Below are 15,839 nucleotides of genomic sequence, written 5' to 3' on the forward strand. Positions count from 1 at the left end.
GACTAAACTGCTTGGAGTAACCCTGGATTGTAAACTGTCATGGTCAAAACATATTGATAGAACAGTAGCAAGGATGGGGAGAAGTCTGTCCATAATAAAGCGATGCTCTGAATTTTTAACAACACTATCAAAAAGGCAGGTCCTACAGGCCCTAGTTTTGTCGCACCTGGACTACTGTTCAGTCGTGTGGTCAGGTGCCACAAAGAGGGACTTAGGAAAATTGCAATTGGCTCAGAACAGGGCAGAACAGCTGGCCCTTGGATGTACACAGAGAGCTAACATTAATAATATGCATTTCAATCTCTCCTGGCTCAAAGTGGAGGAGAGATTGACTTCATCACTACTTGTATTTGTGAGAGGTATTGACATGTTGAATGCACCGAGTTGTCTGTTTGAACTACTGGCACACAGCTCGGACACCCATGCATACCCCACAAGACATGCCACCAAAGGTCTCTTCACAATCCCCAAGTCCAGAACAGACTATGGGAGGCACACAGTACTACATAGAGCCATGACTACATGGAACTCTATTCCACATCAGGTAAGTCATGCAAGTAGTAAAATTAGATTTAAAAAACAGATAAAAATACACCTTATGAAACAGCGGGAACTGTGAAGAAACAAAAACACTGGCACAGACACACATACACATGATAAGACACACACTCTACACACACGTATACATGGATGTTGTATTGTAAATATGTGATAGTGGAGTAGTGGCCTGAGGGAACACACTAAATGTTTTCGGTAAAGTGTTATGAACTGTAATGTCATGTAATATTTTAAATTGTATATAACTGCCTTAATGTTGCTGGATCCCAGGAAGAGTAGCTGCTTCCTTGGCTACAGCTAATGGGGTTCCTTAATAAATACAAATACAAATACAGTGCCTTGCAAAAGTATTCATCCCCCTTGGCGTTTTTCCTATTTTGTTGCATTACAACCTGTAATTTAAATTGATTTTTATTTGGATTTCATGTAATGGACAAACACAAAATAGTCCAAATTGGTGAAGTGAAATGAAAAAAAATTGCTTGTTTCAAAAAATTCAAAAAAAATAATAACGGAAAGGTGGTTGTTGCATATGTATTCACCCCCTTTGCTATGAATCCCCTAAATAAGATCTGGTGCAACCAACCAGAAGTCATGTAATTAGTTAAATAAAGTCCACCTGTGTGTAATCTAAGTGTCACATGATCTCAGTATATATGCACCTGTTCTGAAAGGCCCCAGAGTCTGCAACACCATTTAAGCAAGGGGCACCACCAAGCAAGCGGCACCATGAAGACCAAGGAGCTCTCCAAACAGGTCAGGGACAAAGTTGTGGAGAAGTACAGATCAGGGTTGGGTTATAAAAAAAAATATCAGAAACTTTGAACATCCCATGGAGCACCATTAAATCCATTATTAAAAAATTGAAAGAATATGGCACAACAACAAACCTGCCAAGAGAGGGCTGCCCACCAAAACTCACAGACCAGGCAAGTAGGGCATTAATCAGAGAGGCAACAAAGAGACAAAAAATAACCCTGAAGGAGCTGCAAAGCTCCACAGCGGAGATTGGAGTATCTGTCCATAGGACCACTTTAAGGCGTACACTCCACAGAGCTGGGCTTTACGGAAGAGTGGCCAGAAAAAAGCCATTTCTTAAAGAAAAAAATAAGCAAACACGTTTGGTGTTCGCCAAAAGGCATGTGGGAGACTACCAAAATATATGGAAGAAGGTACTCTGGTCAGATGAGACTAAAATTGAGCTTTTTGGCGATCAAGGAAAACGCTGTCTGGCACAAACCCAACACCTCTCATCACCCCGAGAACACCATCCCCACAGTGAAGCATGGTGGTGGCAGCATCATGCTATGGGGTTGTTTTTCATCGGCTGGGTCTGGGAAACTGGTCAGAATTGAAAGAATGATGGATGGCACTAAATACAGGGAAATTCTTGAGGGAATCCTGTTTCAGTCTTCCAGAGATTTGAGACTGGGACGGAGGTTCACCTTCCAGCAGGACAATGACCCTAAGCATACTGCTAAAGCAACACTCACGTGGTTTAAGGGGAAACGTTTAAATGCCTTGGAATGGCCTAGTCAAAGCCCAGACCTCAATTTAATTGAGAATCTGTGGTATGACTTAAAGATTGCTATACACCAGCGGAACCCATCCAACTTGAAGGAGCTGGAGCAGTTTTGCCTTGAAGAATGGGCAAAAATCCCAGTGGCTAGATGTGCCAAGCTTATAGAGACATACCCCAAGAGACTTGCAGCTGTAATTGCTGCAAAAGTTGGCTCTGTGAATAGTTACGCACGCACAAGTTTTCTGTTTTTTTGTCTTATTTCTTGTTTGTTTCACCCCAAAAAATATTTTGCATCTTCAAAGTGGTAGGCACGTTGTGTAAATCAAATGATACAAACCCCCCAAAAATCCATTTTAATTCCAGGTTGTAAGGCAACAAAATAGGAAAAATGCCAAGGGGGGTGAACACTTTCGCAAGCCACCGTACCTCATTATCTTAGTTTTTCTATCTGGTCTAGAAGGATAAGACACCTCTCTACCTCCTTATCATTGGTTTATCTAACATGGAGTCTAGAAGGACAAGACACCTCTCTACCTTTTTAAGACAGAGAGTCTGAATGTTACTTTGTACCTTTTTAAAGGCCCACTCCTACATTTTTACATCTTTCAAAATATCTGTAAATATCACAGATTGGGCATTTAACACATTCAGTAGCTATCGCTAACAGACGCCAAGAAAGGCAATAAACAAAACATACACAACCAGATTGAAAGATACGACCCTTAATTAATGCCTAGCCTGGAATTAACAATGATAATTACCTCCATGTCACTATTGTTGAAGTGAAACAATAGTAAACCAACAGTGATAGTCAGTGGATTCCAGGCTACCTAATGTCTAGGTATATAAACAGTAGACCCATCTTTAGAGTACAGATGGTAAACGGGACCCATGCCTTTTTCTGCTTCTATGAGATACTGACTGTCTATCTAATCTAAATGCTGCAACAGTGACAAGGCATGCAATGCGACAGAGAAGGACTGAGGCAAAATGAAGCCTAATCGCTCAACTAGCTGTGTTCTAATGAGAACACAACATGACATGAGACCGAGGGGGAGAAATGGAAATAAGGAAATGTTCTATAGCAATACTAGAAACAATGTCCTGCATGGAAAACAACTCCAGGAAACCAAATGACCTACTGTGAATGTTCAGAACTTAATTGTGTTTTTGTTGACAATGCCTGAAGACTGTACTTATAGTCATTTTGTTGAGGAGAAAACAGGTGAATTCAAACTGATGGAAACAACAAATCCCTCTCTAAGAAAGATAGACTGAGAAACAGTCCTTTCAAACTGAGAGGAACATAAACTCATTTCACCAGTATCACTTCCTTATATTATCTGTGTCAGTCACTTGTAACTGATCTCTGATCTCTCTACCATAACAGTCCGGAATGAAAACTGGTTTTCAAGTTTCCAATAACTGTTAGATAAGGTGCTTTGGGGAGCAGTTGAACCCTGACTATACATCCCTGCTGTACATTTCTGAAATGGAGGTGCATCCTTTTCTTGTTCCACATGATTATCCCTTTGAGTCCCCCACCATCTTTCCTATGAGGTGGAGACAATACAACATCAGTCTATGTATCAACCTCAAAACAACATCAGATTATCAACCTCAATACAACATCAGTGTAACAACCTCAATACAACATCAGCATATTAACCTCAATTCAACATCAGCATATTAACCTCAATACAACATCAGCATATTAACCTCAATACAACATCAGCATATTAACCTCAATACAACATCAGCATATTAACCTCAATACAACATCAGCATATTAACCTCAATAGAACATCAGTGTAACAACCTCAATACAACATCAGTGTGGCAAACTTAATAAAACCTCAATACAACCTCACTGTTTCAACTTCAATAATCCTTAGAGTATCTGCCCCAATACAACATCAGCGTATCAACCTCAATACAACATCACCTGATCAACCTCTACAACATCAGCGTATCAACCTTAATACAACATCAGTGTAACAACCTTAATACAACCTCAATACAACCTCACTGTATCAACCTCAATAAACCTTAGCGTATCTACCTCAATATAACTTCAATACAACCTCACTGTATCAACCTCAATACAACCTTAGCGTATCAACCTCATAACCTCACACCTCAATACAACCTCACTGTATCAACCTCAATACAACTTCAATACAACCTTGGAGTATCAAAAATCAAAACACCCAGGGAAGAAGAGGACAGTGCCTTCAGAAAGTATTCACACCCCATGACTTTTCCAAATGTTGTTGTGTTACAGCCTGAATTTAAAATGGATAACATTTCGATTTTTACTACCGTAATTAATAAAAAGATGAAAAGTTGAAATGGTTTGAGTCAATAAGTATTCAACCCCTTTGTTACGGCAAGTCTAAATAAGTTCAGGAGAAAAAAGTTGCTTAACAAGTCACATTATAAGTTGCATGCTTTTTTAATGACTACCTCAATTCTGTGCCCCACACATACAAGTATCTTTAAGGTCCCTCAGTCGAGAAGTGAATTTCAAGCACAGATTCAACCACAAAGACCAGGGAGGTTTTCCAATGCCTCTCAAAGAAGGGCACCTATTGGTAGATGGGTAGAATTTTTAAAAAGCAGACACTGAATTTCCCTTTGAGCATGCTGAAGTTATTAATTACACTTTGGATGGTGTATCAATACACCCAGTCACTACAAAGATACAGGCGTCCTTCCTAACTCAGTTGCCGGAGAGGAAGTCAACCGCTAAGGGATTTCACCATGGGGCCAATGGTGACTTTAAAACAGTTACAGAGTGTAATGGCTGTGATAGGAGAAAACTAATGATGGATCAACAACATTGTAGTTACTCCACAATACTAACCTAATTGACAGAGTGAAAAGAATGAAGCCTGTACAGAATAAAAGTCTTCCAAAACATGCATTCTGTTTGCAACAAGACACTAAAGTAATACTGCAAAAAAATGTGTCAAAGCAATTAACTTTTTGTTCTGAATACAAAGTGTTATGTTTGGGACAAATCCAATACAACAAATTACTGAGCACCACTCTCCATATTTTCAATTATGGTGGTGGCTGCATCATGTTATGGGTATGCTTGTAATCATTAAGGACTGGGGAGTTTTTCAGGATAAAAAAGAAACGGAATGGAGCTAAGCACTGGCAAAATCCTAGAGGAAAACCTGGTTCAGTCTGCTTTCCACCAGACACTGGGAGATGAATTCACCTTTCAGCAGGACAACCTAAAACACAAGGCCAAATCTACACTGAACTTGCTTACCAAGAAGACAGTGAATGTTCCTGAGTGGCTGAGTTACAGTTTTGACTTAAATCTGCTTGAGAATCTCTGGCAAGACCTGAAAATGGTTGTCTAGCAATGATCAACAACCAATTTGACAGAGCTTGAAGAATTGTGAAAATAATAATGAGCAAATGTTGCTCAATCCAGGTGTGTAAAGCTCTTAGTGACTTACCCAGAAAGACTCTGTAATCGCTGCCAAAGGTGATTCTAACATGTATTGACTCAGGGATTTGAATACGTATCTAATCAAATATACATAAGTGTTTTATTTTTCATAAATGTTTTACAAATGTTATAATTTTTCTTCCACTTTGACATTACCGAGTATATTGTGTAGATCGTTGACAAAAAATGACAATTAAATCAATTTTAATCCCACTTTGTAACACAACAAAATGTGGAAAAAGTCAAGGGGTGTGAATACTTTCTGAAGACACTGTATCTATCTGATGGAACTATATTGCACTTTACCTGTACCATTCACCTTTAAATATAGCACCAAATGTATCAGTTATTGCCTGCAGCAATGATAATTGAAGACAGACTGACCCCGATACATGCTGCATTTTACAGGAGTCAACAGTGCAATCCAGCAGATTAAATATAATATATATATTTCTAAAAGGTACACATTTCCCAGTGTGGATTAGTCTAATTTTAACAGTATCATCTCGTTGTTTAGTCACACTTGGTGTTAGACTGTGAAAGGAGCTATGTTCTGCATCGTGTTTAAACATACAGTTATCACCACACTATAATTATCCCGCTTCACATTTAGCCTCAGGATACAGGCTGAACTTAAAGCACAGTGAAATGTTGAATTTGAGATGGAATACTGTGTTGAAATAGAAGCTGGTTACAGTCTAGGGCCCTCAAAACTCAACTCTGGACCTCCAAGACAGTTCCACTGCATTTTTTCATTGTTCCCCTCTAATCAGGGACTGATTTAGACCTGGGACACCAGGTGTGTGCAATTAATTATCAGGTAGAACAGAAAACCAGCAGGCTATGAACCTCGTAGGGTAAGAGTTTCAATATTAAATATTATGACATTCAGCACAGTAAGTAAGTAACACGGTTCTCTTTGATCATAATGAGGGATGCAGTATTTCTGTACAGTCCTGAATCTGGAAGAACAAAATACTGTATTTCTCATACAATTCTTTATGTTTGATGTTACCCACCACTGTACATAACGCATAGTACACATCCCATTAAGAGGTGAAGCAGCCAGAACAGCCAGGCACTGTGAGCAGCAGAACACAAATTCCCCATCACAATCTCTGTGCTTTAGTTTACACCCATCCAGGTTCAACCAGCAGGGGACTGGAGGAAGCCTGACAGACAGCCAATATCACACCCATCCAGGCCCAACCAGCAGGGGACTGGAGGAAGCCTGACAGACAGCCAATATCACACCCATCCAGGCCCAACCAGCAGGGGACTGGAGGAAGCCTGACAGACAGCCAATATCACACCCATCCAGGCCCAACCAGCAGGGGACTGGAGAAAGCCTGACAGAGAGCCAATATAACACCCATCCAGGCCCAACCAGCAGGGGACTGGAGAAAGCCTGACAGAGAGCCAATATCACACCCATCCAGGCATGTACTCTTCGGGGCAGAAGCCATCCCTACTAGGAGAGAGTGGGGACAGAGAGAGAGAGAGCTGTGAGGTGTGGAGAACCGGAGAGAAATAAACTAGCGAGAGCAGTTGAGAAGAGCAGAGGAGGCCGAAGAGAAAGAGACCTGAGAGAGAGAGAGCTGCGAGCTGTGAGGTACAGAGCCAGAGAGAAAGAGACCTGAGAGAGAGAGAGAGAGCTGCGAGCTGTGAGGTACAGAGCCAGAGAGAAAGAGACCTGAGTGAGAGAGAGCTGCGAGCTGTGAGGTACAGAGCCAGAGAGAAAGAGAACAGAGAGAGAGTTGCGAGCTGTGAGGTACAAAGCCAGTGAGAAAGAGACCTGAGCGAGAGAAAGAGAGAGCTGCGAGCTGTGAGGTACAGAGCCAGAGAGAAAGAGAACAGAGAGAGAGAGAGAGTTGCGAGCTGTGAGGTACAGACAGATAGAGAGAAAGAGACCAGAGAGAGAGAGAGAGCGCTGAGAGCTGTGAGGTACAGACAGATGGAGAGAAATAAACCAGAGAGAGCGGGTTGTGAAGTGCAAAGCCAGAGAACCAGAGAGTCCAGAGAGATAGCTCATAGAGACCAGGAAATAAACTCAGAGAGCGAGCTGTGAGCTTTGTACATGCGAGGAGAGAGAGACCAGAGAAGGGCAGAGAGCCCAGATAGAGACCCAAGAGAGACCAGAGAGACGAGAGAGAGAGAGAGAGAGCTGAGATGAGCAGCCGAAGAGTAAAGAAACTCAGTAGTGTACCTGGGATACTCTGTCTCCTGGCGGTCAGGGAATTGTCTGTCCCTTGTGAATCCTTGTTCCCTTTAGAGTAAGGACCGTCATCTGGAAGGAAGGGGGAGAAAACAGGGCTATTATAGGGATGTGTCTCAAATCACACCCTATTCCCTATGTAGTGCACATATTTTAACCAGAGCACAATGTAGCTGTAGCTCTGGCCAAAAGTAGTGCACAGCACTGCAGAGAGGGGGATAAGGTGTAGTTTGAGACGCATCCATACAGTGGGTCATCTACTGGCGTCCTGATTATATGCAGATGCAAACGTGATCAACAACTGTAATGCATGCAGCTGTGAGTTCCTAACGGTAAACATAAAAATGATAGATTTCTCTCTTTTTCTCATTTGGATGCATTTTGCGACACTATTAAGCCTACTTAAGCCTGGGTTTACTGTCTGTGTTACTTAAGCCTGGGTTTACTGTCTGTGTTACTTAAGCCTGGGTTTACTGTCTGTGTTACTTAAGCCTGGGTTTACTGTCTGTGTTACTTAAGCCTGGGTTTACTGTTTGTGTTACTTAAGCCTGGGTTTACTGTTTGTGTTACTTAAGCCTGGGTTTACTGTCTGTGTTACTTAAGCCTGGGTTTACTGTCTGTGTTACTTAAGCCTGGGTTTACTGTCTGTGTTACTTAAGCCTGGGTTTACTGTCTGTGTTACTTAAGCTTCGGTTTGTCTCATTCGGTCACAGCTGTCTGTATCTCTGTTGGGAAGTGAAGTGATACATTAGGACACATTATTTTGAGTGTCGAGAAGAGGATTCATTATTCATGTAAGTCTTCATTTCCTTCAAACTTGATTCATAAATTAATACTTTCACGCTTCGCTGCTATGGGGCCAATCATCAATAATTGTCCCTGGAGTTCTGCTCCGTATGCTATTAGATAGAACACTTCCGCTATCTATTCCCTCTACGCCTGTAGAAACACACACGCATGGATGCACACACACCAGCACGTGCACACTTAATATATTCCAACAGCCCTGTCATCACACCATAAATTAGGCAGCACAATGCTCTGTCTTTGTCACTGTCATTCTCAGGAGGAGGCGTTCCTCTCTCTCTGCTCCCAGCTTTACATTCAGCAGTGTTGTTAATCTACAGCCTTCAGATAGAAAGAGATTCAGCGGTGTTGTTAATCTACATTTTAGTCTTTTAGCAGACGCTCTTATCCAGAGCGATTTACACGAGCAATTAGGGTTACGTGCCTTGCTTAAGGGCACATCGACAGCTTTTTCACCTAGTCGGCTCTGGGATTAGAACCAGCGACCTTTCGGTTACTGGCACAACGCTCTTACCCACTAAGCTACCTGCCGCCCTACAGCCTTCAGAGAGAAAGAGAGAGTGAGATTCAGCAGTGTTGTTAACCTACAGCCTTCAGAGAGAAAGAGAGAGTGAGATTCAGCAGTGTTGTTAACCTACAGCCTTCCTTTCATACTTCCTTTGTTTCACACAGACAGACGACTCGAATCACTCCCATTGTTTTAGGAGCGTCACCTGTTTGCGCAATGTCTGTCGGTGTGTGTGTGTGTGTGTGTGTGTGTGTGCGTGTGTGCGTGCGTGCGTGCGTGCGTGTGCGTGCGTGTGTGTGTGTGTGTGTGTGCGTGCGTGTGTGCGTGTGTGTGTGTGTGTGCTGGGAGCGTCACCTGTTTGAGCAGTTTGTTCCTATTAACCCTCCAGCACAAGAGGACCTGCCTGTGCATAGGTATCGGTTGCGTCTCAAATGCCACCCTATTCCCTATTTAGAGCACTATTTTGACCAGGGCCTATAGAGCTCTGGGTAAAAGTAGTGCACTACATAGGGAATAGGGTGCCATTTGGCATGTATACGTTATGGTTTGGGTAGGAAGTAGGAATTAAAAACAGACGTGAGTCGGGAGACGTGCAGAGAATATGATTCAGTGATGTCTGATCTAATCTGTGTAACCTCAGGGCCTTAGTCTTTGTTAAGAGATCAACCCATCTACAGTCATGGTCAAAAGTTTTGAGAATGACACAAGTATTGGTCTTCACAAAGTTTGCTGCTTCAGTGTTTTGAGATATTTTTGTCAGATGTTACTATGGTATACTGAAGTATAATTACAAGCATTCCATAAGTGTCAAAGGCTTTTATTGACAATTACATTAAGTTTATGCAAAGAGTCAATATTTGCAGTGTTGACCCTTCTTTTTCAAGACCTCTGCAATCCGCCCTGGCATGCTGTCAATTAACTTCTGAGCCACATCCTGACTGATGGCAGCCCATTCTTGCATAATCAGTGCTTGGAGTTTGTGGGTTTTTGTTTGTCCACTTGCCTCTTGAGGATCGACCACAAGTTCTCAAAGGTCTGGGAGTTTCCTGGCCATGGACCCAAAATGTCGATGTTTTGTTCCCCGAGCCACTTAGTTATCACTTTTGCCTTATGGCAAGGTGCTCCATCATGCTGGAAAAGGCATTGGTCATCACCAAACTGTTCTTGGATGGTTGGGAGAAGTTGCTCTCGGAGGATGTGTTGGAACCATTCTTTATTCATGGCTGTGTTCTTAGGCAAAATTGTGAGTGAGCCCACTCCCTTGGCTGAGAAGCAACCCCACACATGAATGGTCTCAGGATGCTTTACTGTTGGCATGACACAGGACTGATGGTAGCGCTCACCTTGTCTTCTCCGGACAAGGTGCTTTCCGGATGCCCCAAACAATAGGAAAGGGGATTCATCAGAGAAAATGACTTTACCCCAGTCCTCAGCAGTCCAATCCCTGTACCTTTTGCAGAATATCAGTCCGTCCCTGATGTGGCTTCTTTGCTGCCCTTCTTGATACCAGGCCATCCTCCAAAAGTCTTCACCTCACTGTGCGTGCAGATGCACTCACACCTGCCTGCTGCCATTCCTGAGCAAGCTCTGCACTGGTGGTGCCCCGATCCCGCAGCTGAATCAACCAGGAGGCGGTCCTGGCACTTGCTGGACTTCTTCACAACAATTGAACCTCTCTCCTTGAAGTTCTTGATGATCCGATAAATGGTTGATTTAGGTGCAATCTTACTAGCAGCAATATCCTTGCCTGTGAAGCCCTTTTTGTGCAAAGCAATGATGACGGCACGTGTTTCCTTGCAGGTAACCATGGTTAACAGAGGAAGAACAATGATTTCAAGCACCACCCTCCTTTTAAAGCTTCCAGTCTGTTATTCTAACTCAATCAGCATGACAGAGTGATCTCCAGCCTTGTCCTCATCAACACTCTCACCTGTGTTAACGAGAGAATCACTGACATGATGGCAGCTCGTCCTTTTGTGGCAGGGCTGAAATGCAGTGGAAATGTTCATTTTCATGGCACAGAGGGAGTTTGCAATTAATTGCAATTCATCTGATCACTCTTCATGACATTCTGGAGTATATGCAAATTGCCATCATCAAAACTGAGGCAGCAGACTTTGTGAAAATTAGTATTTGTGTAATTCTCAAAACCTTTGACCACGACCATATATTAACATGCTACACACCACCACTCTGTCCGTGCATCTGTCTGCTCTCTGCTGCTGCAAACAATGGGGGGAAATATTTTAATAGTAAATCACCAGCTGAGAGTTATTTAGTTTTACCTCAAGTAAGACGACTGAGAACACAAGAGCCAACTGGAAGAGTTGGAGTCAAATCAAATCAAACTTTATTTGTCACATGCGGCGAATACAACCTTACCATGAAATGCTTACTTACAAGCCCAATGCAGTTCAAGAAAGAGTAAAGAAAATATTTACCAAATAAACTAAAGTAAAAAATTATAAAAGGTAACACAATAAAATAACAATAACGAGGCTATATACAGGGGGTACCGGTACCGAGTCAATGTGCGGGGGTACAGGTTAGTTGAGGTAATCTGTACATGTAGGTAGGGGTAAAGTTACTAATATAGTTAATTAACAGTAGGTAGCAGCAGTGTAAAAACAAATGGGGGGGGGGGGGGGGGGGGGGGTTGTCAATGTAAATAGTCTGGGTGGCCATTTGATTAATTGTTCAGCAGTCTTATGGCTTGGGGGTAGAAGCTGTTAAGGAGCCTTTTGGTCCTAGACTTGGCGCTCCGGTACTGACTTGGGTGACTGGAGTCTTTGACAATTTTTTGGCCTTTCCTCTGACACCTTCTAGTATATAGTTCCTGGATGGCAGGAAGCTTGGCCCCAGTGATGTACTGGGCCGTACGCACTACCCTCTGTAGCGCCTTACGGTCAGATGCCGAGCTGTTGCCATACCAAGCGGTGATGCAACCGGTCAGGATGCTCTCGATGGTGCAGCTGTAGAACTGAAGTCAACTGAAAAAGCTCATCTTCTCTCCTCTTCCTATTCTCCCTCCCTCCCCTCCTCTCCCCTCCCCTGCCCTCCCCTCCATCTCCCTCCAAGCCTTTCAGCCATATCAGCCTCTGCATGCAGTAATGAAACACTTGACTTTGCACAGCTTTAATCCCGACGCCAGAGGGCTTATAAATCTTCCTAGTCACCTATCAAAGGAGACTATTTAACCGTGACGCTAGGCAACCTAACTTTGCAACCTCAGTCATCATTTTTTTTTTCATCTTAACTTCATCGTTCCCCAAAAATCAGCTCAGCATCAACGTGGGTTACCCATGGCAGGAGATGGAGCGCTGGCATACTGCACTATGGAATAGTAAAACTGTAATCATTGACTGTTCCCAAACCTTTCGAGATTAAGGTAAAATGTTGTCTTATTTTTTCAAGTGGGAAAGAACTTTGCTAATGCAGAATCAAACTAGTAAAAACCCATATGTTGTTGAAAATTATAATTGCTTGAATTAGATTTTTTGTTACTTTCCTAACTAAATGTTGCCAACATCAATTTGAAAAAAAATTATACACAAGCAAAGTAGCAAAGCAACAATCCAAGCAGAATGTTACCATCCAATCTGTTTAAGAACAGCTGAAAGAGAAAATAGGTTGTCAATGTTGAGCACCCAACTATAAAATAAACTGTGAACAATACAAAGCAGTGGTTACGTCAAACATTCCACCCTACTCCCTAGTACACCATCATATGGGCCCTGGTCAAAAATAGTACACTATGAAGGGAACAGAGTTCCATTTGGGCCGCAATAATATTTCATGTGCGATTCCCCCTGTTTCTCTACTTCCCTCACCATTACCAGTCCAGCTGAAAGGCCCGTAATTACCGTTGAGATGAATGGCACAGGCCTTATCTGATCAAATCTAATTGTATTTGTCACATGCTTCATAAACAACAGGTGTAGACCAACAGTGAAATCCTTACTTACGGGCCCTTCCCAAAAATGCAGAGAGAAAGAAAATAGAGAAATAATAGAAAAGTAAAACACTTAATAATAAAAGTAATAATAAATACAAAATGAGTAACGATAACTTGGCTATATACACGGGGCTACCAGTACCTAGTCGATTGCAGGGGTACGAGGTAATGGAGGTAGATATGTACACTACCGTTCAAAAGTTTGGGGTCACTTAGAAATGGCCTTGTTTTTGAAAGAAAATCATTTTTTTTGTCCATTAAAATAACATCAAATTGATCAGAAATACAGTGTAGACATTGTTAATGTTGTAAATGGCTGTTGTAGCTGGAAACTGCTGATTCTACATAGGCGTACAGAGGCCCATTATCAGCAACCATCAGTCCTGTGTTCCAATGGCACGTTGTGTTTGCTAATCCAAGTTTATCATTTAAAAAGGCTAATTGATCATTAGAAAACCCTTTTGCAATTATGTTAGCACAGCTGAAAACTGTTGGGCTGATTAAAGAAGCAATAGAACTGGCCTCAACTGGCAGCTTCATTAAATAGTACCCGCAAAACACCAGTCTCAACGTCAACAGTGAAGAGGCGACTCCGGGATGCTGACCTTCTAGGCGGAGTTGCAAAGAAAATGCCATATCTCAGACTGCCCATCTTAATCTTTTCATTTTATTGGCCAGTCTAAAATATGACTCTTTTTTTTGCCAATTGCATGCTCCCTCAAAACTTGAGAAATCTGTGGCATTGTGATGTGTGACAAAACTGTGTAATGATCATGCTGTTTGATCAGCTTCTTGATATGCCACACCTGTCAGGTGGATGGATTATCTTGGCAAAGGAGAAATGCTCACTAACAGGGATGTAAACAAATTTGTGCACAACATTTTGAAGGTTTTTTGTGTATGGAACATTTTTGGGATTTTTTATTTCAGCTCATGAAACATGGGAACAACACTTTAAATGTTGCATTGATATTTTTGTTCAGTGTAGATTCAAACTCTTTGTAAATAGTATTGTCTACAGCTTATCATGAGGTATTCTTACTCAGGCGAGCAGAACCTGGAGACATCCTTAATATTAGAGATGGTGCACCAGCTGTTGTTAACAAAGAGACACACACCTCTCCCCTTGAGCTTACCCGACGCTAACGTTCTGTCCTGCCGATGCAGAGAAAAACCAGCTAGATCTACAGTGCATTCGGAAATTATTCAGGCCACTTGACTTTTTCCACATTTTGTTACGTTACAGCCTTATTCTACAACTGATGAAATAATCTACACACAATACTCCATAATGACAAAGCAAAAACAGGTTTTTAAAAATGTTTGCAAATTATTAAAATAGTATTAAAAATAAAAGTATTAAAAATAAAAAAACTGAAATATAACATTTGCATAAGTATTCAGACCCTTTACTCAGTACTTTGTTGAAGCACCTTTGGCAGCGATTACAGCCTTGAGTCTTCTTTGGTATGACGCTGCAAGCTTGGCACACCTGTATTTGGGGAGTTTCTCCCATTCTTCTCTGCAGATCCACTCAAGCTCTGTCAGGTTGGATAGGGAGCGTCGCTGCACAGCTATTTTCAGGTCTCTCCAGAGATGTACGATCGGGTTCAAGTCCGGGTTCTGGCTGGGCCACTCAAGGACATTCAGAGACTTGTCCCGAAGCAACTCCTGCGTTGTCTTGGCTGTGTGCTTAGGGTCGTTGTACTGTTGGAAGGTGAACCTTCGTCCCAGTCTAAGGTCCTGAGCACTCTGAAGCAGGTTTAAATCAAGGATCTCTCTGTACTAGGCTCTGTTCATCTTTGCCTCGATCCTGACTAGTCTCCCAGTCCCTGCCGCTGAAAAACATACCCACAGCATGATGCGGCCACCACCATGCTTAACCGTTGGGATGGTGCCAGGTTTCCTCCAGATGTGATGCTTGGCATTCAGGCCAAAGAGTTCAATCTTGGTTTCATCAGACCAGAGAATCTTGTTTATCGTGGTCTATTAGTCCTTTAGGTGACTTTTGGCAAACTCGAAGCGGCCTGTCATGTGCCTTTTACTGAGGAGTGGCTTCTATCTGGCCACTCTACCATAAAGGTCTGATTGGTGGTGTGCTGCAGAGATGGTTGTCCTTCTGGAAGGTTCTCCCATCTCCACAGAGGAACTCTGGATCTCTGTCAGAGTGACCATCAGGTTCTTGGTCATCTCTCTAACCAAGGCCCTTCTCCCCCGATTGCTCAGTTTGGCCGGGCGGCCAAACTTCTTCCATTTAAGAATGATGGAGGCCATTGTGTTCTTCAAGGCAAAACTGCTCCAGCTCCTTCAAGTTGGATGGGTTCCGCTGGTGTACAGCAATCTTTAAGTCATACCACAGATTTTCAATTGGTGCCCCTTGTTTAGTGGTGTTGCAGACTCTGGGGCCTGTTCTGAAAGGCCCCAGAGTCTGCAACACCACTAAACAAGGGGCACCAATTGAAAATCTGTGGTATGACTTAAAGATTGCTGTACACCAGCGGAACCCATATACTGAGATCATGTGACACTTATATTGCACACAGGTGGACTTTATTTAACTAATTATGTGAATTCTGAAGGTAATTTGTTGCACCGGATCTTATTTAGGGGCTTCATAGCAAAGTGGGTGAATACATATGCACGCACCACTTTTCAGTTATTAATTTTTTAGATTTTTTTTTAACAAGTTATTTTTTTCATTTCACTTAACCAATTTGGACTATTTTGTGTGTGTCCATTTTATTTATTTCACCTTTATTTAACCAGGTAGGCCAGTTGAGAACAAGTTCTCATTTACAACTGCGA

The sequence above is a fragment of the Coregonus lavaretus genome (assembly GCF_964263955.1).
Source record: "Coregonus lavaretus genome assembly, chromosome: 8".
Lineage (NCBI taxonomy): Eukaryota > Metazoa > Chordata > Actinopteri > Salmoniformes > Salmonidae > Coregonus > Coregonus lavaretus.